At 46.9% G+C, this 27829-nt stretch overlaps 1 pseudogene; it reads left to right on the top strand.

Annotated features, from left to right (window-relative positions):
* Positions 1–5509: 5509 nt before the first annotated feature.
* LOC120391957 overlaps positions 5510–27829 on the top strand; it is a 77512-nt pseudogene continuing 55192 nt past the window's right edge.

Genomic DNA, 27829 nt, shown 5'->3' with positions numbered 1-27829 from the left:
TCACGTCAGCTTTCGCTGTCCACGTAGCTGGGGCGGAAACACTGTATCACGCTGGCAGCTCCTGGGCCTGCTTTACACACAGTTTTTATACCAATATAGTTAATTTAATACAACCACTAGAGTGGATGACATAAAGGGGCCTACAGAACTATCCTGGTGTTGCTTATTCCCTCCATTGACAGAAATAACTATATACCACATCTGTTACCAAGTTCACAGTAGCGATGTATTGCTTTAACTTTACCAATGTCTAATGAATGGGGCATTTGTGAATTCTGTTCTGACATGCTTGAGTACTGGAGTACGTTACCTATGGTCAGTACTGGGCTGGGGTACCGGGGGTCAGTACTGGGTTCAGTGCCGGGCTGGGGTACCCATGCCCAGTACCGGAGTGTGTTACCTGTGGTCAGTACTGGACTGGGTTAGAATCATAGAATATCAGGGTTGGAAGGGACCTCAGGAGGTATCTAGTCCAACCCCCTGCTCAAAGCAGGACCAAACCCAACTAAATCATCCCCGCCAGAGCTATGTCAAGCCTGAGGTTCATACTGGCCTGGGTTACCCATGGTCAGTGCTGGGCTGGCTTACCAGAGATGAGAACCATTGGGGTTCTCCACCTTGCAACGTGTGATTTTGATGAGAGGTAATCATCCTGCTGCTACTTGTGTTTGTTCCATGGATTGACAGCATTGGTAAAAATCATTAGCCACAAAACGGGGGCATCCTGGGTACTCACCCACTGCAGGTGGCACCTCCTTCCGGCTGCTCTGGGCAATAGCTCTCTTCCATGTCCAATGCCTCTCCTGGTGGTCTCTCCACCCCATTGTCCTCTCTCTCATGCTGCGGACCCTCTCTCACTCCAGGACCTGCAGCTTCCTCTTCGTGACTCTCATCCCACCCCGGCCATGCCACTATGGCGTTTACACCCTTCCTTCAGGGCCAGGTTCCCAGAGTCTTGCTCTTTCCCAGGGTTCCCTCCTTCCCTCTTCAATGCACCAAGGGTGTCTGCAGGCTTCCTCACTGCCACCTTTTCAGTGCCCAGCTTCCTACTAGCCCAGCTCACGCCTGCTTCACCCTCCTGTCAGGGGTTGCTCCTCCAGCCTAATCCCCTCCTGTGGGGCCGATCATACTGACTGATCCTTTCTGAGCTTCCTTAACCCTTTCAAGGCTGGTATGTGGTGGGCAGCCGTTTTTCTTAAATTCAGGTTGGCTCTCCCCTAGCCTTTGCTACTGTCTCTGAATTTTCCTGACCACAGAGCCTCACTGATGTTTACAGCTCCGTGTAGGATATACAATTACAATGTTATCTGAACACTTGTCCCTAGCTACAATGAAGTATCTCTTGTCCTTTGCTTAAGTTGTTCCATATCTAGGTAATTGCTATACATGTACCAAGCATTTGGTTTCTCAGCCTTGCTGATGAGGTCCCCCTTCTCCTCCTTGCAGAATAGTGTCCTCCTTCCTGATTTACTGCCGAGAAGGCCAGTGGGATCTCAATTTGGAGTCTTAGTCCTGGTCTACACTGGTGGGGGGGGAGGGGAGCGGAGGGGATCGACCTAAGATACACAACTTCAGCTATGAGAATAGCATATCTGCTTCTGCCCCCCCGTCAACTCTGCTTGCACCTCTCGTGGTGCTGGAGTACTAGAGTCAATGGCAGAGCACTCGGGGATCGATTTCATCACATCTACACTAGACGCGATAAATCCAGGGGCAGCTCCAGGCCCCAGCATGCCAAGCACGTGCTTGGGGCGGCATGCCGCGGGGGGCGCTCTGCCAGTCGCCGGGAGGGCGGCAGGCGGCTCCGGTGGGCCTGTGGGAGGTCCACTGGAGCCACTGGGACTGCCGCCGTGCTTGGGGCGGCGAAATTGCTACAGCCGCCCCTGGATAAATCGATCCCCGATAGATCAATCACTACCCGCCAATCCGGCGGGTAGTGTAGACGTACCCGAACTCTCCTCTCCCTTTAGGCCATTCTTGGGAAACCATTAATTTTATCCTGTACAAAATGGGGTCTCCTTGTGTTTCATGTTGAAATGCCTCTAATTTTGTAGCACATAGTAATAGATATTAAGCGTAGAAAGGACCACTCTGCTCACTTTGGCCTCCTGCATATTTCAGGCAAGAGAATGTCACACACAGCCAAGTGCTTCTGAGAATCCCACTAGGCATCTATCTGCATTTGTAGGTACCTAAATACCTTTAGAAATCAGGCCCTGGGCTCCCCACTAATCTTTAACTTGACCTGTTTCAGAGTGGTAGCCGTGTTAGTCTGTATCGGCAAAAACAACAGGGAGTCCTTGTGGCACCTTAGAGATTAACAAATTTATTTGGGCATAAACTTTCGTGGGCTAGAACCCACTTCATCAGACGCATGGAGTGGAAAATACAGGTATAAACACATGAAAAGATGTGAGTTGCCTTGCCAAGTGTGAGGTCAGTCTAACGAGACAATTCAATTGACAGCAGGATACCAAGGGAGGAAAAATGACTTTTGAAGTGGTAACGAGGGTGGCCCATTTCAGACAGTTGACAAGAAGGGGTGTGTAACAGCAGGGGGAAATTAGTATTGGGGCAATTAGTTTTAGGTGTTCTAATGACCCATCTAACTCGTGTGAAAATTACAAGCTGTCTTATGTTCCCGAGGTTTGTACCACAAGTGAGTTAATGCCTGACAGGCTAAGGGAGCTCAATTTATTTAGCTTATCAGAGGGAAGGCTCAGAGATGATTTGATTCCAGCATATAAGAGATTTCTGATAGCAGAGGGCTCTTCAATCTAGCAGACAAAGGCAGAACTAATAGATCTAATAGCTGGAAGTTGAAGCCTGAAAAATTAAATTGAAATAAGGTTCTTTATAGAAGTATTGTTATGATATGACTATGGCATAACTAAGGTATGTTTTATGCAAGATGGGTCATATAAGGTATCATTGGGAAGGTTATGATTTGCTGAATGTGATTATCCAATATGTGCACATATATCATTTCTGGATCTGAAGTTAGGAATATTGACTATGTAACAATTACAACTGTGTGTGTAGCTGGGGGACGCCCACCAGACTGTAGGCCATCAGCCTGAATGAGCCGTTTAAGAAGGACAATAGAACTTTGAAGATACTAATCTCCCTCATTCCTAAGGAGCTTCCTGGGCTGCTGCTTTGACACTACAGGGTCAGGTGATCGGGTCACCTGGTACTAGACCCCCATCTTGGGCTTTCAGTGTTTTTCCACTAAGAAGGCGTGGGGGGGTCAGACTGGGAAACAAAAGTTTCCTGCCTTATGTAAATTCTATAGAAGGCTGGGAAGTAAGGCAATCAGGACTCTTCTCCATTGCCTCTCCATCGAGGGTGACCAGACAGCAAGTGTGAAAAATCGGGACGGGTGGGGGTTGGGGGGGTAAATAGGAGCCTATATAAGAAAAAGACCCCAAAATCGGGACTGTCCCCTATAAAATCAGGACATCTGGTCCCCCTATCTCCGTCCAAGAAGTAAGATTGCGAAAAACACCTGAAGGGAAAGGCAGGAGCTGAGTCCAGGCTGAGACACAGTGGTGCAGCGAGCAGGGTAACGTGCACAGCTTATTGCACTACAACACTGGCGGTGATTTCTAGTGAGTTTTAAGCGTGTTGACTAGAGAACAGACAAAGAGTTAGCGGTTTGTTATTTTCTGTTTGCTTATTTTGGGCAAGGGAAGTAAGAGGAGGGGAGGGGAGGGATAGCTCAGTGGTTTGAGCATTGGCCTGCTAAACCCAGGGTTGTGAGTTCAATCCTTCAGGGGCCATTTAGGGAACTGGGGCACAAATGTGTCTGGGGATTGGTTCTGCTTTGAGCAGGGGGTTGGACTAGATACCTCCTGAGGTCCCTTCTAGCCCTGATAGTCTGTGATTCTATGACAGAGTGAGGAAGCCCAGGCAGGTGCAGGGGACAGCAGCACATCAGATGGCACCCCAGATGGGAGGTTCAGCCCATCACATGTGCATGTTTGTAACAATGATGGTAATTAGTGATTGAAACAGCTTTCCAAGGGATGTGATGGATTGTCCATCACCTGGCATCTCTAATTCAAGATTGGGTTTTGTTCTAAAATTTTTTTTCTCAGTTGAGCACAATTTGCATTATCCTTTCCTAACAGTTATAGTTCATAGCTCAGCAGCTCCAGCAATGTGTGCTGGATTTTTAGGTGGTCGTAGTTAGTGACCAGCTCTACTGGATCTCCTCTCTTTCCTGTGTACATGTTGGAATTTAAAATAGTCAAACAGCATTAGCCAAGATACCCTTTTCAGGCTAGGTGTAGCTTCAGTCTGCTGTGCATATGGATCTTGATACAAATGCAGCTGGCTGCCTTTCCTACAAAATCAAGACCAAAAATGTTCATACTTGGGTGCCTAAAGTTAGGGACCCAGCTCTGTATTCAGACAGCTAAATCACAGCTAAAATCCTATGCATCCGAAGAAGTGAGCTTTAGCTCACGAAAGCTCATGCTTAAATAAATTTGTTAGTCTGAAACCTGTCATTATGCAAGGCACTGCATTTAGCCGTATGGAGTGGAAATCCATCAACTTCATGAAAAAACTATGCATCCGAAGAAGTGAGCTTTAGCTCACGAAAGCTCATGCTTAAATAAATTTGTTAGTCTTTAAGGTGCCACAAGTACTCCTGTTTTTTTTTTTTTGCTAAATCAAAGTGTTGGTTTCATTTTCATCACCGACCTTAATGGCAGCTAAATAGGCTGATCCCATAGGTATTTGGTGCCTAAAGAGAGGTTTACCATGAGTGCTTAGTCTAAGGTACCCAAGTGTGAAAATGTTGGCATTATAGACTAAAGACACCCCTGCTGGGTATTGCTCTGTTTGCAATCGTGTGCCTGAATGACGGATAGATTGGTGGAGCATGGAAATGCTGAATTAATATAGTGCACAAAATTACAACAATTTCTGCAGAGAAGCTCAGTCTGCATGCTGAGCCTACTGAAGAGGGGAACTAGAAAAGTGACCTTTACTACATCAAGGATTGAGCTGCATGGTCTAGGCTGAACTGAGATCTTCAAAGTCATGTTGAAGAGTCATTGGAAAGAATAGAAAGAGCAGAAATATATTCACACGGGAACCTACTTGCTCAACGTTAGAAGTCTGGAGCTCCCAGAATACCACAAAACACGTGTACAAAGCCTTGCCGTGTCCCAACCAAGCCATTGCTACAGAGGGTTCGACTACATGAAATCTTGTTGCACATCAGCAAGAAGCTCTACAATGTATCCGAATTTGCCATTAGTTCATCAGGGGGCATCTACTGCTTCTGAGCTGATAGTGAACAAACCCACACTAGGGTCCTTTATGCTGTTGCTTCTTACAGGATCCAGGGCCCAGGAACGGATAACCAAACAACTGTTCTGCCTGGGAAGTTTTAGAGCCCTCTCCTGGAATGCACACTATGCAGCTGGGTCACTGCATGGACCTTTCATCTGAAAGAGCGAATTTCTCAAATTAACAGCTCTAGGGGGCCCATAGAATGAGGATTAGGGTATGTTTACTTTGTTTGTTCCTTTTCTCCGAGTGAGGCAGAGCCTGAAGTATCAGTGACACCAACCGTGTGTGTGCGTGTGTGTGTGTGCGTGTGTGTGTGAGAGAGAGAGGCGCTGTATGATGTGGTGGCACACTCAGCCCTGAAGCAGTAGCCTTTACCACTGCCGAACTCCCAGAGCAGATGGGATACATGGCAAGCTGTCACTGCCCACTGCCCCTCTCAAGCCCAGATCTTACCCACAAGCCAGCAGGAAGATTTGTGGGTTATTTTGGAAAGCCTCAATGGTTGGGCTGCCCTATGATGCAGAATTGCTGGGCCCCAGTCCTTGGCTGCACTGACTGGCACGTTGCTTTTCAAGACTGGAGCGAAGCAGCTATCAAGCCAAAGGGACAGGGTTCATAGAGCTCAGCAGCTCCAGTGGCTCTCAGGGGGTGGGGGAATACTCTCTGTTGATTTAGTGGGGAAATCTGGCCTGGCATAGACAGCCATGGGATGATCATCCCAGCGAAGAGAGCAGAGCTGGTGCAGCAGCCAGCATAGAGGGTGTTGCCATGAAAAGGGGCCTGGCTGAGGCTTCTCTGCACCCTCAGTTGCAGTAATGACCCTTGGGACCATTAATGAGTAGTGGAAGGATCCCGACTGCTCAGCATTGCTCAGGGAACAGAATGGAGCACAGACGTGCAAAGATGGCTTTGCTCACAGATCGCCCATTCCCGTGAGGGGTACAATGGACTCGGGCTGCAGCCACACTAAGGCTTCCTTGTTTAGAACAGATACACTCCAGCATCATGCATTGTGTTAACAAAAAGGCTGCCAGCATGGGCTAAAGGGATGTCCAGCCAAGCTCAGTGTATGTGAGGGGCGATGATAATGATAGCAAAGGGAAATGGCAGTAACAGCTAGAGCAGATTCTCTGAAATGCTCACGCAGTTAGTAATGGGGATGTTGCTGGAAAGGGCTGAAGGGAAACAGACAATGCTTGCTCTCTGCAAGGAATTGAGTGGGTGGCAGAAAGTGACAGGAAACTAGCGCAGCCTCTGTGTTTGCATGGTGAGCGCTGCGTGATGGTTTTGTTGGAATTTGTGAATGGTCTGAAGAGTATGGAGACTGTAGTTAAAGCTTGCACTTTATGTAAGAGATACACACTGTCCAATGCCTTCTCCCCTGGAAAGTGCTGTGGAGTCATCCAGCTGTGTATAATATATAACTAACAAACAAGGAAAGACAGATGCAGAAAAACTGATTGAAAAAAGGGCCACACGTGATGCCAAAGTCTTCAATGGGAGCCTACACCTCACTATCTGACAACCTTGCTCCTCACAGATCTTATGTACAAGCCACAAGAGGTCACACGAGATACTGTGACATCACTGCTGGATATGCCAGACAGCCATACAATATAACAGGCACACTCAACTCCTGGGAAGACAGGACAGAGATCTGTGCAGGAACCAGAGCCTTCTGGGGTACTTATCTGATTAAATAGCAGCTACAGATTACAAATCCCCCTCCCTGATCCTCCAGACGCCTACAGATTTTGTGTATTCTGTAGTTAGAACTTTTTTTCAGGGCAATTGGTGATGTGATAATTAACCAAAAGAAGCTTATAAATATGTGATAACATTCCCTACCTTTCATGTTACATCTCTGGTTGTCTAGCCTTCTTCTAGTGAAGAGGCTTGATGCAGGAATCGTTGGGTGAGGTTCTCTGGCCTGTGTTATCTAGGAGGTCAGGCTGAGTGATTAGACTAGTCTCTTCTGGCCTTAAAATCTATAAATCGATGATCTTTTTATAACGCATTTGAATTATATGTATTTATAATTAGATATACAAGTGATATAGAAAGTTTAACAGCTTTTTGCTTTTGATGGAATGCGGGGCAGGAGCTGAATGAACAATAATGCAATGACAACATCATCTGCTCACTATTGTGACTCTGGGCAGAGGTCCCAAGTGTTTGCCAGAGTAAAATGAATGGGTCTCTGCAAACTGAGCTTTCTGATCAGGTATGGCTCCATCACAGCGGTCCCACGCACTATCGGCAATAGGGCCACAAGCCCTGGGGAACTGTTTGTTCACTGGAATGTGAAAAGAACTTGCTAATGGAAATGAAGCTCAGGGGAACATCAGCCGGTTTTCAGTGTCAAAAGGAGGCATTTGCAGAGGCTTGTGAGTTAGATGTTTCCTTTGCGGTATCCTGGAGCTGCCATTGCCCCCACACAACTGCTCTCATGCGGAGGCACAATTTAAAGAAAGAAAGAAAGTCCCTTCTGCAAGTTGCTGAGGTTTGCAAATCCCACTGGAGCATCACCCACTGGGGAGTTCTCCTCCTCCCAGCAATGAAGAGAACTTTCCAAGCTGGGCGGTTAAGGAAATGCCAAAGTTAGGGTTACCTGTGCAACCTGACTTCAGTCCCCTTGTGTGTAGGCAGTCTGCTAGTCTAATTATAGCCTGGTATCGGTCCTGGGCAGCCTAATGGAGCAGCTGATACAGAAAGAATTAAAGGAGGGCAATAGAATTAATGCCAATGAACAGGGATTTATGGGAAATAGAGCCAATCAAACTAACTCTGGATGTTCTTTTGAGGAGATTACAAGTTTGGTTGATAACATGTAACTATAATTTGCTTAGGCTCTTGTCAGGCACATGATTTGTTACCACATGACATTTTGATTAGGAAACTAGAGTGATACAAATTCGACATGGCACACATTAAATGGATTTAAAACAGGCTAACAGAAGGCTCTCAAAATGTAATTGTTAACACGGAATCATCACTGAGCCTCTGGGTTTCTAATGGGGCCCTCAGGGATCCATTCTTGGTCCTACACTATTTAACATTTTTACCAGTGACCTGGAAGAGAACATAAAATTACCACTGATGAAGTTTGCAGATGACACAACGATTGTGGGAGTGGTAAATACTGAAGAGGACAGGTCTCTGATACAAAGAGATATGGGTCTCTTGGAAAGCTGGGTTCAAGCAAACAATACATGTTTTAATACAGCCAGACATAAAGTTGTACATCGAGGAAAGGAGCATGTAGGCCATACTTACGGAATGGGGGCTCTGTCCGGGGAAGCAGAGACTTCGAAAAGACTTGAGGGTCATGGTGGATGATCAGCTAAACATGAGTTCCCAATGAAACACAGTGGCCAGAAGTGCTAATGCGATCCTGGGATGTATAAACAGGGAAATCTCAAGTAGGAGTAGGGAGGTTATGTTAACTCTGGTTTTGGCACTAGTGTGACCCCTGCTGCAATACTGTGTCCAATTCTGGTTTCCATGATTCAAGAAGAATGTTGATAAATTGGAGGGGGTTCAAAGAGCCACAAGAATGATTAAAGGATACAGAAACATGCCTTCTAGTGACAGACTCAAGCAGCTCCATCTATTTAGTTTAACAAAGAGAAGGTTGCAGTTGATCACAGTCTATAAATACCTTCATACTGAGCAGAAATCTGATAATAAGGGCTCTTCATTCTAGCAGACAAAGGTGTAACAAGGTCCAAGCTGGAGCTAGACAAAATCAGACTTGAAATAAGGTGTAAATATTCAGCAATGAGGGTAATTAACCAAGGGTGGTGGTCGATGCTCAAAGATCTGCTCTAATTCAAACAGGAATTAATTCAGGGCAGGTCTGTGGCCTGTGCAAGGCAGGCGGTCAGACTAGATGATCACAGTGCTCCCTTCTGGCCTTATAATGTCTGTATCTCTGAATTATACAGCCTCAGGCTGTTCCTCCGCATAAGGTCATACTGCAGGTGTGGCCAGCCTGTCACATGCGGCTCTTCAGAAGTTAATATGCGGCTCCTTGTATAGGCTCCGACTCCGGGACTGGAGCTACAGGCGCCACCTTTCCAGTGTGCCGGGGGGTGCTCATTGCTCAACCCCTGGCTCTTCCCGCCCCCTCCCCTGAGCCTGCCGTGCCCTCGCTCCTCCCCCTCCACCCCAGAGCCTCCTGCATGCTACGAAACAGCTGATCGGGTGGTGTGGGGAGGGAGGGGGAGGTGCTGATCGGTGGGGCAGCCAGTGGGCGGGAGGCGCTGTGGGGGAGCTGATGGGGGGCTGCTGACATATTACTGTGGCTCTTTGGCAATGTACAGTGGTAAATTCTGGCTCCTTCTTAGGCTCAGGTTAGTTCAAGGTCTGCAGCTGTGAGTTGGGCAAGGTGGGGAAGTTTCCCTTATCTCTGATGCACCAGTCTGGTCCCACGTTAACACCTCAGCAGCTCTTGCTCAGAGGACGACTTGTCAGGGTTGTCTTAGCAGCGTGTTCTCAGGATTGCTCACCTGACAGTGCCTGGTGTGCAGATGGGAAGTGGCTTGGTGTCGGAGGTTTGCTTGGGAAGCTTGGGTTGTTCCATGTAGGCGTGAGAAGTGAATTGTCTAGCTAGGAATTGGTGAGGTGTAACAACGACACAACACTCTGGATAGGCCTCAGTAAAGTACCTTCCATGTGTGCATGCTCCAGGGGTCTTGCTTTGTTCGCTTCATGAAAACGAATAAAGCTTCAGTTGGAATCAGAAAACAAACGAGCCCACGACCAAGGGGAAATGGCTGCTTTGGTGGATGCTGAAGGGCTGAGGACACCTAGCTGGGTGCCTCAGGGACTCTCGAAGACTCTTTGGGGATTCCCTTACCTCCAGAAATGCTCCACCATGCCCCATCCCAGTCCCATCCTCTAGGTTCCATCATGCAGCATCACCCATTGAATCCCATTGCCCGCCCCCGCCCTTGTCGATTGCATCAACACGGCTAGTGCAGGCTCTCCTAGCAGAAAGATATGCAGGGAGAAAAGGAAGGGATCTAAGACTGACAGGCAACGTAAGGGAGGTCAGTTCTGCTGATAGGTACCCAATAACTGGGAAACAGACCACAGCAGTGAAATCAGGGAACCAGCAAACATTTATAGAAAGAAACAAGCCTCAGAGCCCAAGTCTGATCTCCCCAGTAAGGGTGTGAGTCAATAGGAATTCCAGTGCAGTCACACTGACGCGAATGAGATCGTGTCCAGCACTGCTGAGCTACAGACATAAGGACCCTCTGTGCTGAAGAGAGCGGGGAGGGAGTTTTTCAGTGAGACATTGTTGTGTCAGACAATGCTGGTTAATTGAAACCAAAACTTTTCCCGGGAATCTATTGATTTCAACAAAACTTTTGTTGGGAAGGTTTCTCAGGTCTAAGAGACAGAATTTCTGGTCAAACCCAGAGAGAGGGAGTGACTGCCACCCCTGAATAGCCAATAGCCCAGGGGTCAGGATACTCATCTGGGATGAGGGAAACCCAGGTTTAAGTCCCTTCTCTGCTTGAATCAGAGCAGGGACTTGAGTCTGTGTCTCATCCCTCATGAGTGACCTAATTACCTGGTTCTTCTTGCGTGGTTTGTCTCTCTCTCTCTTGTGGTTTTCACTAAAAGTTTTGAAAGGTCTCGTTTTTGTTCTGATGCAGAACAAATGTCAAAACCTCACAATTGTTTGCGAAACGGAATTCTTGTTTTCTGGCCAGCTCTAGTGCAGAACATACAGTACCTCTGTTGTATAGCATAGTAAATCTATCTAGGGGGGAAGGTTGAGAGCTCATCTCAGTAACATAAGGCTGTTAAATCTATCTTAGATAGTTATATGGCCCCCACTGAAGTATCGGAGTGCCTCACTGTCATTAATGTATTTACATATCCCATAACCCCTGTGAGGCAGGCAGTGCTATCTCCCCATTTTACAGAGGGCAATGTGAGGCACAGAGAGACTCAGTGAATTGCCAAGATAGCACCCAAAGTTTGTGGTGTAGCAGGGAATTCAACCCAGGCCTCACATGTCCCAAACAAGTGCCCAGATCACTGGCTGATCTGTTCTCTCTATACTACAACAGTGTTGTAACTGAAAAACAACAACCCAAGTAGCAGAAAGCCAGGAACCAGAGTTAAGGTTCAATGTCCATATAAATCAATATTTGAGAGTCTGGAAATACACAGTTGCTGAGGCAGCTTCAAGAGAACCACCAAGTGCCAGCTGATACGGCCATTTTGTGCACAGACAACTTTACACCAGGTGCAAGTGGGAGGCCACAACTCATTTCACACCAACCACTGAACAGCCTTTGGACAGCAGTATCTTCCGGTCCCCGGTCTGGGCCTGAAACCAGAGGATGGAAGTGAAAAGTTCCATATGCCACAACTCTGCAGCCTGAGCAGCCAGCCCTCCGGCTGTTTATCCTAAGGAATTGCAGCGTGATGCACATGCTCCTCCACATGAGTGTAGGTACAGCTGTGGCCTATGGTAGTTACTTTATTGAAAGAGAGGTTCAAAGTTAATTGGCGTTTTATTAAAATACTGTGTGTTGATTCTCTTTAATGGGATTTATCTGTTGAGGCTGGTTTTGCGCTCTGCTTGAGGGAACAAACTGGCAGTGATATGCCATATCAAAGGCCGTTAAAATGCTCTAACACGACAGTGGAACTTTGTTGACTACTCCAGCTGCAGAGAATGGAGAATAAAATTGATTCTAAATGTTTGTTTTCTAAATGACAGACCTAATGTTTGCGGCTCAAGGTTCCACTCGTACTGCTGCCCTGGATGGAAAACGCTGCCGGGAGGAAATCAGTGCATTGTTCGTGAGTATCGACTTCCCTTTTAATGATATCACAGGGCATCTCCCAGGGAACTAGCTATCTTGCAGTGATGAGATACACAATCCACCCTCGCAGCTGATGAAATGAATATTCCTAATCTGCTTTAGCAAGAGTACTGATTGATGGAGTGGGTAGTCTCTGCAGGATGATTATAGATGAGTGGTTATAATCTGCACCATTTAATAGAAATAAGAATTGTCACTGTGGCCTTTCAATCGGACAGTCTGGATACCTGCTCTAGTACATTTGTCCCCAAAGGTGACTCCCAAGCAAGAAAAGTTAATTTAAAACTGCTTGCTTGGAGGAAGACATTTTTATAAGAGTATCAGAGGGGTAGCTGTGTTACTCTGGATCTGTAAAAGCAGCAAAGAGTCCTGTGGCACCTTATAGACTAACAAACGTTTTGGAGCATGAGCTTTCGTGGGTGAATATCCACTTTGTCGGATGCATCCAACGAAGTGGGTATTCACCCACGAAAACTCATGCTCCAAAACGTCTGTTAGTCTATAAGGTGCCACAGGATTCTTTGCTATTTTTATAAGAAACATTAACTAGGTGCCTAGATCTAAAGACACATTGTCACTACAGATTGTCTATGATCAGGGATTTACATCTTCCTTTGAATCATCTGGTACTAGTCACTGTCAGAGACAGGACCCTGGACTAGGTAGATCAGCTGATCTGATATAGGAAACTCTATCTTCCTATTTAGACTTTCAAGAAGCCCTGGGCAAAGACTCTCGCCAGAAGCTAGTAAGGAAACTAATCAGCAGAGCTGGTTGAAAACACTTTTTTTCTAGCAAAAATTTTAGAACAAGAAGTTTTCTTTCAAAATTTTTGAATTTTGAAAAGCTACAGATTGACATACTTACAGTATTTCATTTTTCCTTCGCCCACTCTGCCATTTTGAATTATTTTTGGTTTTACAACACCAAAATGAAACAAAAATTTCAATTTGAAATTAAACAAAATGAACATTTTCATTTCATTTATTTCATTATTTCCCACTGAGAAATGTCATCAGAAACAACTTTTTATCATCAGAATCCCAGTTTCGATCATCTCTTTTAATTAGTCCTTGGACAAAAGACAAAGTTCTATCTTAGATCAAAAACCAGCTAAAAGACAGAAAACAAAGAGTAGGAATTAATGGTCAATTTTCTTCATGGCAAAACATAATGGTGGGGTGCCAAAAGGGTCTGTACTAGGGCTGGTATTGTCTAAGGATATGGGGTGGACGGTAAGGTGTCAAAATGGGCTGATAACATACACTTTTTAGGCTAGCGACAGCTGGGTGAAGACAGGAATTCCACAATGTTCCAGGTGCTGTACATAGTTGGTGATTCGGTAGGGGGCAGTCTTCCCCCAGAGTGACCACTGAATTGATATTGACTAAGGAAGCAGAGTAACTCTTCTGGAATAGGGCAGAGCCATACCAGAATAACTGTGCTGGTGGTCAGTCCGGTCCCCTTCTGTGTATGTGTTATGATACAGCCTAAAATTACATTGTCACACACTATTTCCCACCCATGCTCTGGGGATGGATCAGGGTTGTGTAGCGAAGGAGGCTGTTGTTTGTAGGGCTCTGCCTCATTTGTTGCAGAAGTTGGACAGTGTGTGGTAAAAGAGGCAGGGGGTGCAGGAAGAGAAAGGATGGTCTCACGGTTAAGGCAGTCGAATGCTGCCCTGGAGAACTGGATTCTGTCCCTGCATCAGTCACAGAGTCCTGCATGATGCTGGGCAAGTCACTTCAACCAGCATTTGTTCCTCATTGTGTATTCCTCATTTTCTGGGTGCCTGATTTAGAACCATGGGATCTGATTTGCAGAAGTGCTGAGTGTTGCAATTGAAGTCAATGGGAACTGGGCTTTGGACATATAAAATGCTAGATAATGCTAAGTACACTGAAAAATCAGGTCCAAATTGGTCTCCCAAAATTAGTGGATACTTGTGACCTTAATCTCTCTGTGCCTCAGTTCCCCATGTGTGAAATGGGGATAATCCCACCCCCCTTCACCTTGCAGGGATGCTGTGAAAATAAATCCATTAATGTTGCTGAAGCGCTCCCTTACCATAGTGATAAGCACCCTAGAAAAGCCTATGAGGAAATTAATAATGCTCTGTTCATAGCAGGGTTTGTATATAGCAGGGGTCGGCAACCTTTCAGAAGTGCTGTGCTGAGTCTTCATTTATTTTTTCTGATTTAAGGTTTCGCGTGCCAGTAATACATTTTAACGCTTTTAGAAGGTCTCTTTCTATGAGTCTATCATATATAACTAAACTAGTGTTGTATGTAAAGTAAACAAGGTTTTTAAAATGTTTAAGAAGCTTCATTTAAAATTAAATTAAAATGCAGAGCCCCCCGGACTGGTGGCCAGGACCCGGGCCGTGTGAGTGCCACTGAAAATCAGCTCACATGCCGCCTTCGGCACGCGTGCCATAGGTTGCCTACCCCTGGTATATAGTCTGCAGCAAATAAGGCCTGGGGCTACATATTGACCAACGAGAATAAAACAAAATATTGACTAGCTGCTCAGTTAGTGAGCGCCGTCCATCCTGTGCATTGAGTGAGGCAGTGATCCTGCAGAAAACATAGTTGTGGTCATGTAATTAAAGACCCTCAGCACCGGTGCATTCTAATGCATTTACCTATGCATTACCTTATGCATTACCTTATGCATTTCCTTGGCCAACTCAGCAGTTCCCAGTACTGCTATAAACTAACCTTATTGGGGCCTCTCCCCAATACCACTTTGCATCTGATCCTGCTGCACAGTCAATAAGTTCAGATGGCGTGAGCCCAACAGAGACAGACGTCCTCACGGAAAGTCCTCCTCCGATACCCCAATAGAGATTTCAAAAGGTCTCATACCTCTCATGTGGCGCCATGGGGTTCGAAGGGGAATGATCCGTAGTAGCCGTCTGTGGGTCCGTGGGCGTTGCCATCCCGGACGAGCCCCCAAATTGTCGAAGAAAAACTCAGTTCTCGCTTTTTGTTTGGGTGCAGCAAAATCAAATACTTTATTATTTCTCCAGTAATTACAATGGAGGGAGAGAGTGCCATAGGACACAGGGTCGCCCCAGTCCTGGACAGGTCTCTCAACTGGTAAACAATTACATCAAGCCTTTATACCTTTGTTACAGACAATTTCTAGCAATCATGGAGACAGTAAAAAGCAACAAATACATTTTGTTTATACATAGCAGAAAGGCTTATCTTATTGTCTCACTACCAAGAAAAAAACAAGACTGCACATTTGGTTATCAATGCAAGGTCGCCATAACTTTGCACACAGTTCACTCTGTCTCACATTATCTTGCTTCTACAAATCTCACATCATTAGGGTCACAGTATGGCCTGACTCTTGCTAACTGACTAACATTCATTAAGATCTCTTCAAATCCTTGTTAATTATTTACTGGCTTCCACAGTACCATAATGCCACACAGAGGCTTGCTCAGACAGCCTTACATCTGGTATTTCCTAACTTTGCAATCTTAATAATATTCTTTTATGTAGGTTTTGCGTGTAGTTAATATGAATACTACTCACCAAAGTCAAAGAGAAAACAAAGAGTCAAGATCACTCAAGAGTTAAAAATGAAGGAATGAGACTTCTGACCCAAGCATGAAAGTGGGATTAAAACAAACAAGAAAACCCACAATTCTCCTCACGACAGGAAATCCTGCTGATTAATTTAGCTGTCCTGTGCTTCTGAAAAAATTCAGCTGACCATACCAGGAGCAGATTTAATGCTGCTTATATCACAGGGGTTAGGGAACTCCCAGCCAAAGAGTGGCTTAATGGCATGTGAGGTTAGTGACACTCAGCGCTGCTAGCCGATGCCCTGCAGAGCTGTAACACATGCCATCTGGGTTCTTGATCCTTGGGAACTCTACATTGTCATTGTTTTGTATAAAACACGCAGAGATGAGAGCTTCTTGCTGGGCTCTAATCAATCTCTGCTTACACTATACTGAAACAATACTGCCAGAATGCTCTTTGGCTTCCCTGGTCTCAGGTGGGGGCAGAGCAGCACTCCCACAATGGAGAGAGGGAAGGGGGTTGGGCTTGGAAAACAATGGATAGAGCTCCAGTTGACCCTAGCTAGGCAGGGCCGGCTCCATACCCCAGCGCGCCAAGCGCGCGCTTGGGGCGGCATTTTGCCGGCAGGCAGCTCCGGCGGACCTTCCGCAGTCATGCCTCCAGGAGGTCCACCGGAGGCGCGGGACCACCGGACCTCCCGCAGGCATAACTGCGGAGGGTTCGCTGGTCCCGCGGCTCGGGTGGACCTCCCGCAGGCATGCCAGCGGAAGGTCCGCCGGAGCCGCCTGCCGCCCTCCCAGCGCACCCTCCGCAGGCGCGCCTGCAAGAGGTCCCGCGGAGCCGCGGGACCGGCAGCGCGCCCCCTGCGGCATGCCGCCCTGCTTGGGGCGGCCAAATTACTAGAGCCGCCCCTGTAGCTAGGTCCCTGGTATAGTCTCATCATATGTTGGTAACTCTCTTGACATTCCACTTGTATCTCTGGAGGATGTTAAATGGAAGCCAATGATGTTAGACATTTTAAAATCAGCAGGTCCAGATAACTTCCTTCCAAGAGTTTTAAAAGAGCTGGCTGAGGAGCTCACTGGACTATTCATGCTGCTTTTCAATCTGTCTTGAGCACTGGGTAAGTTCCAGAAGGCTGGGGAAAAAAGCGAATGTGCTAATTTTTCAAAAGGATAAACAGAATGACAGAATGAATAATAATAGGCCTGCCTTGATCTCGGCAAGATGATGGAGCAGCTGATTTGGGACTCAATTAATAAAAAATTAAAGGAGGGTAATGTAATTAATGCCAATCAACATGGGTTCATGGAAAATAGATTCTGTCAGACTAACCTGACACCTTTTTTGATGAGATTATAAATGTGGTTGATAATAATGTTGGTGTAATATATTTGGGCTTCTCTAAGACTTGGTACTGCACAACGGTTTGCTTAAAAAGCTAGAATGATGTCAAATTGACATAGCACATTTTAAATGGATTATAAATTGGCTAACCGAGGTCTTGAAACGTAACTGTAAATGGGGAATTGTCACTGAGCAGGTGCATTTCCAGTCGGGTTCGGCAGGGTTCTTGGCCCTCCTCTAGTTAACATTTCTAACAGAGCCCTGCAAGCAAACATAAAATCATCCCAGTGAAAGTTTCAGATGACACTAAATTGGGGGTTGGGGGGTAAATATGGAAGAGGACCGGTCTCAGATACAGAGTGATGTGGATCACTTGGTAGTTTGGGAAGAAGAAAACAATATATATTTGAATACAGCTCAGTGTAAATGTATCCCTCTCGGGACAAAGAATGGAGCCCATGCTTACAGGAGGGTGGACTCTACCTGAGGAAGCCGTGACTCTGAAAAAGATTTGGGGATTGTGATGGAAAATCAGCTGAACGTGAGCTCCCAGTAAGAACATAACATAAGAACATAAGAAAGGCCATACCGGGTCAGACCAAAGGTCCATCTAGCCCAGTATCTGTCTACCGACAGTGGCCAATGCCAGGTGCCCCAGAGGGAGTGAACCTAACAGGCAATGATCAAGTGATCTCTCTCCTGCCATCCATCTCCATCCTCTGACGAACAGAGGCTAGGGACACCATTCTTACCCATCCTGGCTAATAGCCAGTGCAACACTGTGGCCAAGAAAACTAATGCCATCCTGAGATGCATAAACAGGGAAATCTCCAGTCAGAGAAGAGAGGTTCATTTACCTCTGTGTTTGGCACTGGTGTCCATAATTCAAGACGGATGCTGATAAATTGGAGAGGGATCAGAGGAGAGCCCCGAGAATGGCTAAAGGATTAGAAAACCAACTCAACTTAAACAACTCAATCTATTACCTTAACACAGGGAAGATTTCAGGGGTGATGATTACAGTCTATAAGTATCTACAAGGGGAACAACTATTGAATAATGGGCTCTGCTGTGTAGCAGGGAAAAGTCTAACATGAGCCAAGGGCTGGAAATTGAAGTTAGACAAATTAACCACTGGAACGATTTACCAAAGGATTCTCCATCACTGACAATTTGTAAATCAAGACTAGATGTGTTTCTAAACGATCTGCTCTAGAAGTTATTCTGGGGCAGTTCTGTGCACTGTGTGATACAAGAGTTCAAAGCAGATGATCACGATGATCCCTTCTGGCCTGGAATTTATGATTCTATGACTCTCTGATCTGACCCACGGGTCTCACAGATGAAGGAGGGTCTCAGTTACGCAGACATGCTCCTCCACCCCCCAGGGTTCTGAAGTTTTCACAGGAAAGATAGAAATCTTGACAACACTTTTAAACTTGGCCTAAGGCAAATTGTCACCACAATAGCCTTTGACAAACACCTGAAACCAGCAGAACTGGTGCTGTGCGTGTCTTCAGTCCCAACCATCACTGGGAGGGGGGAACTATGTGAGGACAAGACTTGGGAGGGTTAGGTCCAAAGGAAACATCGTGTCCTCTCACCCCTCGGTCTGAGTGTGTCCCCAGGAAGGTTGTCAGCCCTAGGGAGCTAGTGCAACCTTTCCAGCTGCTGTTCTGCTCAGGCTGGTGTTCCCATGTGCTGCTCAGCAATTTCCAGCAGCCAACGGAAGCTTTAATCTTCTTTAGAGGAATATTAATCCTCACTGTGAGCAGGTTCACGCTAGGGTTACCAGGAGTTTGGTTTTTCAACTGGAACGTCTGGTTGAAAAGGGACCCTGGCTGCTCCAATCGGCACTGCTATTAAAAGTCCAGTTGGCAGTGCAGTGGGGCCCAGGGCTAAGGCAGGCTCCCTGCCTGCCCTGGCTCTGTGCAGCTCCCAAAAGTGGCCCCCAGGTCCTTGCAGCCCCTAGGTGCAGGGCGGCCAGGGAGCCCCCACCCTGAAGGCTGGCTCTGCAGCTCCCATTGGCTGGAAACCACGATCAGTGGAAGCTGTGGGGGCGGCGCCTGTGGGTGCAAGGACAGCACACGGAGCCTCCCTGGCTACCCATGAGCCATGGGGCTGCAAGGATCTGGCGGACGCTTCCTGGAAGCCATGGTAAGTGCCACCGGGACCCCGTACCCCGAACCCCTTCACTCACCCCAACCTGGTACCCCAGCCCAGAGTCCCCTCCTCCTCCTAAACTCCCTCCTGGAGCCTGCACCCCATACCCCCCAATACCCCAACCTCCTGCCTCAGCCCTGAGCCCCCTCCCACACCCCAAGCCCCGAATTCCCAGCCCACCCGTGAGCTTGCACTCCGAGCTGGAGCTCTCACCCCCCTCTTGCACCCCAACCCCCTGCCCCATCCCAGTGAAAGTGAGTGAGAGTGGGGGGGAGCAAGCAGTGGAGGGCGGGGGGATGGAGCGAGAGGGGTTGGGGCCCCAGAGAAGGGGCATGGCAGGGGCAGGGCTTGGGGAAGGGGCTAGACAGAGGCAGGTCAGGGGTGTTCGGTTTTGTGCGATTAGAAAGTTGGCAACCCTAGTTCATGCCGTAGCACCAATAGCCCAGATACCACAGATCAGGCCTTTGCTGGAAGCTAAGGACATTGGATGTGTTTCTAGGGATTTTGGAGGCAGGTCTCTGGCCTGTGTTATGCAGGAGGTCAGACTAGATGCTCACAGAGGGCCTTCCTGGCCTTGGAAATTCTGAAAGCAGGCCATATGCGCATGGCACCGCATGGCAACACTGTTCACTTTCTTCTTGTCTCTCTCCAGCAATTTGCCGGAACTCTTGTGGCGATGGGTTTTGTTCACGGCCGAATATGTGCACGTGCTCTAATGGGCAGCTGTCCCCCAACTGCGGCTCTGGTGGAGGTAAGAGAATATCAGATGATTGCTAGTCCCACCCTGATGCTGACTGTCTATGTCCGAGAGCACCCAACCAGACCGGGGGGCAGCTCCGTAAGCTGACCTGAAATAGTTTGTGTTCCTGGGAGCCAGCAGGAGAGATTCTGGGTAGAGCTGTGCAAAACTTGTTGAACAAAAAAATTTTTCTAGTGAAAAATGTAGATTCGGCATCACCAGATCATTTTGTGAAATTTGTGAGATTTTACCCTATTGTTTGGGTAAAAAAAAAACTAAAAAAAAATTCCCCAAAATCAAAACTTTTCATTTTTTTTAAACAAAATGTTTTGATTTTTCTATTTGAAATGACTTTTTGTTTCAAAATGTCCTTAAATTTAACATTTTTAAAATAAAAAACTTTTAAAAATTCTCACCTCTAAACGAAACGTTTCTCTTTGGGTTGAACAAAATGTTTTGTTTGACTCACAAGGAATTTTTTTAAACTTTAGATTCATCAAAAATTTCTAAAACCTTTGGTTTCAGTTCAACCTGAGACTATTTCCCCCTCCCTATTTTTTGGAATTACCAGTGAACCAAGAAAACCATTATTTGCTCTGCTCTAGTTCTAAACGTAGCAGGAATTGCAAAGGCCATAAACCCCAGCCGTGCTCTCACTGAAGGGCTCCTCTCTGTGCGGAAAGAAAATTAATTACTTTGTAATTTCTGCTACAGTCCAGTGAGCCACCTTGGCATAGTGAATTCCAGCAGGGCATCTCTCAGAGCCAGTTCTCACTGTGACAAAGCATTCACGACCTGGTTTGCCAGAAAGTCCATCTACTGCTGACTGTTCCTGGTGATTAAACGCTTTGTTAGCCATGTTTATGTGGGAAATAAAAGTGCTGTCTATCTAAAGCAAGCGCTAAAAGGATTGGCTGAGGCCATGATTTGGGTGTCAGAAAGAAATGTCGGGCTGTTTCGGGTAGGCTCAGATGACATCTGAAGGTCATACACTGGGGAGTCAGGAATCACAAAAATGCATCTCCTTTCCCCCTGCCTTGCTCTCTGACCCCTGTGACCAATGCGAGTGAACCCCCAGGAGCCCCAGATCATCCACACAGTGAACTAACTGCACACTCAAGGCACTTAAATGAGAACACTGAGAATTATTAAAAATAGAAAAGGCCAAAAGTTATTGGCTTAGCACTGTGGACCCCTAGGAAACTGCATGAGAAGAGCCGTGGAAAAGAAGGGGACCATGAAGCCTTCTCTTTAATGCCACAGCTATTTCTTAATGCACACAGGTTGCTCTCTGATTCCATGTGCAGTCCACCCCACAATGAGCCAGGAGCCAGAGAAACACTAAACTGGTCAGTGTTCCCAGCTGACCTGTACAAAGGACTAAACTGTGGAGAACTGGGCAGCTCTGACATCTGAAACAAACAGCACCAGTCAGATAGCCAGAAAGCAGGGAGCTGTCAGGGGTCAGTATATTACCATGTGCTCATGATCATCTCTGCCAGATGTGTTCAGGGCTTCTGGAAATGACTGACACTACAGCCATTCCCTTACTAGTGACCCTCCGCACAGCACACTCTTCCCTTCTCACAGTCTGAACAAGGGGGCTAGAGGACCCATTGTGTGGGAAACACCAGGCCCCTAGGGCCAGCTTTGGGTTGCATTGCCAGGACCTTGGCATCTGCTGCAGGATGGATGCCAGCACATACTGGTCTGGCTTGGCTGCTTTGTCATGTTGGAATCATTTGCGGTTGCTGTCTGGTTGTGGAAAATGAGCTCCCTGTGGGTTACCTCTTTCCACTCTGCAGCTCATCTCATGACATGCACACACATGAAAGGGAAGGGAATTGGGTGCAACAGGAACCTGCATGAAAGCTGGTGGTTCTGTCTCCTGAGACGGCAGGGGCAGGATTGCTTTGCCATCTCAGTGGAATTAGATACATTTGCCAAAACTTCCACAAATACGAGCATAGCCTCTGCAAAGTTGACTTCTCTATCCAGTGCCGCACGTGTGTAGTGTTACTCTTTATCCCAGCTTGCCTGGAAATGCCAGTCCTGCTCTCAGTTCCTCCTGTGGAACTGCCTTGCTGTAATATGTGGGTCAAAACTGCCTCATACTGTAAAAATGCACTCTCACCCTCTTCTCGCCTTTGTCAGGCAGCCACAGCAAGAAAGGCTCCAGCCGGTTCAGATGGCATGTCTGCAGCCAGCTCTCTTTCAGCCTCTGGGTGTTCCTCTTTTTCTTTGCCTTTTGGTTTTTGAGCCTTTAGGAACCATGTTTTCCAGCTTTTCTCTGCAACCATGAGGGGCAACAAACGTAGTTTAAAAACAGCCGAGAGTTTCACATAATTACCTGACTCCAGGAACTGGGGCTTTAAGAAACCCCTCACATACAATGTGACTTGCAATAACATCATGACAGTCAGCAATGGTTGTGCTATGGCTCCCAGACAGACTCTCCGATATTTAAAGTCAAGTCACATTCAGAAATGAATATTGCAGAACTCAAGCTGTGTGTGCCCCGGTACTTTCACAAGTGCTGCCCCTAATGCTGCTTTCCATGTCTCAATGTCTGTTACTCATGGGTCCCAAAGCCCTTTCCAAACACTCATCCGTTTGGCCTCACCACACTCCCGGATGGTGGCTACATCATTAGACCCACCTGACACGCTGGGCCAGAGAGACTCGCTCCAAGTCATACAGGTTTCAGAGTAGCAGCCGTGTTAGTCTGTATCCGCAAAAAGAACAGGAGTACTTGTGGCACCTTAGAGACTAACAAATTTATTTCAGCATGAGCTTTCGTGAGCTACAGCTCACTTCTTCGGATGCATAGAATGGAACACACAGACAGGAGATATTTATACATACAGAGAACATGAAAAGGTGGAAGTATGCATACCAACAGGAAGAGTCTAATCATTCCCAGCTTGCAACAAAGCCCGATGCCAGCTCTGTCCACATATCTATTCAAGTGACACCATCATAGGACCTAATCACATCAGACACGCCATCAGGGGCTCGTTCACCTGCACATCTACCAACGTGATATATGCCATCATGTGCCAGCAATGCCCCTCTGCCATGTACATTGGCCAAACCAGAAAGTCTCTACGCAAAAGAATAAATGGACACAAATCAGACATCAGGAATCATAACATTCAAAAACCAGTGGGAGAACACTTCAACCTCTCTAACCACTCAGTGACAGACTTGAAGGTGGCAATTTTGCAACAAAAACACTTCAAAAACAGACTCCAAAGAGAGACTGCTGAACTCAAATTAATATGCAAATTAGATACAATTAAGTTAGGCTTAAACAGAGACTACACTAATTACACTAATTGAATCTATTTCCCTATGTTAAGTTCTCCTCACACCTTCTATTATCACTTCAAAAGTTTTTTTTCTCCTGCTGATGATAGCTCATCTCAATTGATTAGACTCTTCCTGTTGGTATGCATACTTCCACCTTTTCATGTTCTCTGTATGTATAAATATCTCCTATCTGTGTGTTCCATTCTATGCATCTGAAGAAGTGAGCTGTAGCTCACGAAAGCTCATGCTGAAATAAATTTGTTAGTTTCTAAGGTGCCACAAGTACTCCTGTTCTTTTTCCACGTCATACAGCGACTCAGTGGCAGAGCTGGGACTAGAACTCAGGAATCTTGGCTCCCCAGTCCTCTGCTCAAACCACTAGACATCACTGCTTCTGTGATCACTGCTGGTAGCCACTCACTTGGTTTTCCCCAACTTTTCAAAGTAATGAAAAACCAACAATTCCTGCCAACACAAATATTGGAATGTATTTGATTTTGCAAGTGGTCCAGGCGCCTCGAAGCATGCACTGAACGTTCAGCCAATTTCGCTGCAGCTACTCGAACGTTATGTCTACCCTGCAATCAGAGGTGCATGTGTAGTCGTAACCACACTAGCTTTGATCTAGCTAATTCAGATAGCAAGAACAGTGAAGTCCTAGCGGCACTGGCTGGCCACCATGGTCCTGAGCAAAGTTATACAGCACTTGACTGCTGTTGTTAGTGGAGCTAGCTTGGTACATCACCTCCTGCTATGTAGACATACCCCACACCACTTCCCCGTCTCCACTTCTCACTGCGTCCAGTCCGGCTCCTGCTGAAGTCAATGGGAGTTTTGCCATAGTTCAGTGGAAGCAAAATCATCCCCTAGACCTAGCACTCCCCTGAATCCCCATAGATATGCTCATTTCTCCTCTTTCTCTGTTTGTAGAGACACCCCGACCCAAAGCTGTGCTGAGGCATTAGCTAACCTCGCTTTGACATCAGGAGACAGGGCTCTCGAGAGGCCCTGGGCTGTTCTCCCTTCAGGCTGTCTGTCTGAAGGAACCTTCTCAGGTGCTTCAAAAGCCTGTCCAGAGACAATCGCCACCTAACGGAATTCAGTTACAGGCAGGGCAGTAAGTCTCACTGAAGGCTGGTTCCCATTGACAGGAAGAAATTATTGAGATCCTGAAAGTCCTTTTGAGCTCCTCAGCTGAACATTGCTATAGACTGGCAGGGGATCTGTTGCTACATTTACTTTTCTGTGGAAAACCCATTGTGAACTGGCCACTGATCCAATCACAGGGAAACAGTCCCCACAATTCAAACCACGTGCCGGGTGTTCCTTTAACTCAGGGAAGGAACTGCAAGGCTAAGCCTGGAATGCTGACTTTATAGTGCCACGTTGTGCCACGGTCTAGCTGAATCCCAAAAAACTGCAGCACATACAGGAATGTGTGTGCTCCCCTGCACCCCAGCCCATCACAATGCTTCCCGGGGAGGATGGTGGCCATATGTTAGCAATCTCGCAGGAATGCAGAGAATGCGTATACAGTCTATATGTCTGGGCACGTGCCTAGCATTCCACTGGGTCAGCAGGGAAGGATTTCACAATGCACTCTGGCGGGTAAGCGCCCCAGGAGGAGTGTGCCTGGGGTCTGGCATTTGTACTGGAGGGGTGTTTGGGTTTGCACTGATCACTAATGCTTCAGGGAGGGAAAGCAGGCCAGCCGCATGCCAAAGGCAGGCAATAAAAGCCACTCGGCTCCTTTCTGTCATGACCCAGGGTCACCTTTGTTGCCTATGGAAGAGTAAGTTGCAAGTGACACTTGGATAGTGATAATCAAAACACACTGCTGATTACTGGCAGAACTCTCATTACAAATATGTTGTCAATCTAATCTAACCAGAGTAACAGTTAACTAGGGTTAACCCTTCACCTTTCTGTGCCTAGATGCTGTGGTGACTGGGGCCCTATAAATACCTGACATAGGTAATGGACAGATAAAATCCTGATGACTACAAAGTCCTCTGCTCATGTTGGCTTCACATTGAGGCTGCCTAGGCTTCAATACGTGTACAGCAAATGCTGCTCTGCTCTAAATCCATGCTCCTTTTTGTGGTTACACCAGGGAAGAGCGTGACCAGGAAAGTAACAGCCAGGAACCTTTTCGGAAATATTGGCCTTTGTCCCATAAGAACATCTAGCCCAGTATCCTGTCTTCTAACAGTAGCCAGTCCCAGGTGCTTCAGAAGTAGGGTGACCCTATGTCCCATTTTGTCCAGGACAATCCCTTTTTTAAGCCCTGTCCCAGCCATCTCGACTTTTTTTTTTTTCAAAAGGAGGCATTCCAGCATGGGGGGGGGGCAGGGTTCCAGGATGGCTGACAGCCCCAGCAGCTGGGGGTGTCCCATTTTCTCTTTGGGAAGTATGGTCACCTTAGCCAGAGGGGATGAACAGAACAGGGAATCATCAACTGATCCAACCCCTGTTGCCCATTCCCAGCTTCTGGCAAACAGAGGCTAGAAACACCATCCCTGCCCATCCTGGGAAATAGTCATTGATGGACCTATACTCCATGAATTTATCTAGTTCTTTTTTGAACCCTCTTATAGTCTTGGCCTTCACAACATCCTCCGGCAAGGAGTTCCACAGGTTGACTGTGCATTGTGTGAAGAAATACTTCCTTTTGTTTGTTTTAAACCTGCTGCTTATTAATTTCATTTGGAGACCCCTGGTTCTTGTGTTCTGAGAAGCAGTAAATAACACTGCCTTATTTATTTTCTCCACACCAGTCATGATCTTATAGACCTCTGTCATATCCCCTCTGAGTTGTCTCATTTCCAAGCTGAAAAGTCCCAGTGTTACTAATCTCTCCTCATATGGCAGCTGTTCCATACCCCTAATCATTTTTGTTGCCCTTTTCTGTATCTTTTCCGAATCTAATATATCTTTTTTTAAATGAGGCGACCAGATCTGCACGTGATATTCAAGATGTGGGCGTACCATGGATTTATCTAGAGGCAATATGATATTTTCTGTCTTATTATCTATCCCTTTCCTAATGAGTCCAAACATTCTGTTCGCTTTTTTGATTGCCGCTGCCCATTGAGTGGATGATTTCAGAGAACTCTCCACCATGACTCCAAGGTCTTTCTTGAGTGGTAACAGCTAATTTAGACCCCATTATTTTATATGTCTAGTTGGGATTATGTTTTCCAATGTGCATTACTTTGTATTTATCAACATTGCATTTCATCAGCTATTTTCTTGCCCAGTGACCCCGTTTTGTGAGATCCCTTTGTAACTCTTCTCAGTCTTCTTCGGACTTAACTATCTTCAGTAGTTTTGTATCATCTGCAAATGGATAGACTGGTCCCAGTACAGACCCCTGGGGGACACCACTATTTACCTCACTCCATTCTGAAAATTGACCTTTTATTCCTACCCTTTGTTTCCTATATTTTAATGAGCTGCTGATCCATGGGCGGGAAGTATTGTAGGCAGAGGGAGGCTGTGCTTCCCCAAACAGCTTAGTGTGGCCCCACCTATGCTCTGCCTCCAGGCAAGGCCTCCTCCTGCCTTTCCCAGTGCTGTGCTCTGACTGGCCCAGGCTGGCTGGGGCTGGCTGGCCTGCCTCCCGCAGGGATTCGGGGCGGCTGGGGCTGGGGCGGGGGCTGGGGCACACTGAGGTTGGGAGCACTGCCACTGGGCAGACTAGGGCTGGGGGTGCTGCAGCCATGCCACTCGGCTGCCAGAAGCACTGGAACTGGGTCTAGGGGCTCCTGCAGGGGAGGGGGAAAAGGGGGAGCAGAAGAAGGGGGGCAGAAGGGGAGGGATGGGACCTTGGGCACAAGGGGGCCAGGGGCTAGCCTCCCCCAATGGCTGGGTCACCAGCTGCCATGTGCTGATCCATGAGAGAACCTTCCCTCTTATCCCATGGCAGCTTACTCTGTGTAAGAGCCTTTGGTGAGGGACCGTGTCAAAGGCTTTCTGAAAATCTAAATACACTGTATCCACTGGCTCCTCCATGTCCACACGCTTGTTGACCCCCTCAAAGAATTCAGGTAGCCCTAGCACCCAGCCTTCATCTGAAGTTCCTGCTAAACTGCTGAAGTCCGGGGGTTATTGAGAGGGGGGTGGAATAAAGAAACCACCACAGGTTAGGGGAGCTTTGTATAAACAGCTAGACTCCTGGGTCCTTCCCCAAATCTTAACCTAAACTTCTGAGCTTTCTGAGGTTCTTCCAGAACTAGGGGTCTACTTAAATTGCGGAGAAATAACACATTTTTCACGGTTGGTTGTGACATGAATAGCAAATTTCCTGGATGTGTTCATAGCATACAGCCCTTACTTGTGCGCTGCTGCTGGCAGTGGCTCTGCCTTCAGAGCAAGGCACCTGGCCAGCAGCCGCCACTCTCCAGCCACCCAGCTTTGAAGGTAAGCACCACCGTTAGCAGCTGCGCAGAAGTGGGAATATTGTGACCCTTACAATAGGCTTGTGACCCCCCTTTTGGGTCAGGACCCCCAGTGTGAGAAACACTTTTTAATTTTGTATTCTTTTATGTTCTAGTATAGATAGT

Source organism: Mauremys reevesii, linkage group 26 (assembly GCF_016161935.1).
Source record: "Mauremys reevesii isolate NIE-2019 linkage group 26, ASM1616193v1, whole genome shotgun sequence".
Classification (NCBI taxonomy): domain Eukaryota; kingdom Metazoa; phylum Chordata; order Testudines; family Geoemydidae; genus Mauremys; species Mauremys reevesii.
Note: the sequence above shows the minus strand (reverse complement) of the source record. Positions and strands in the feature narration are given on the sequence as shown.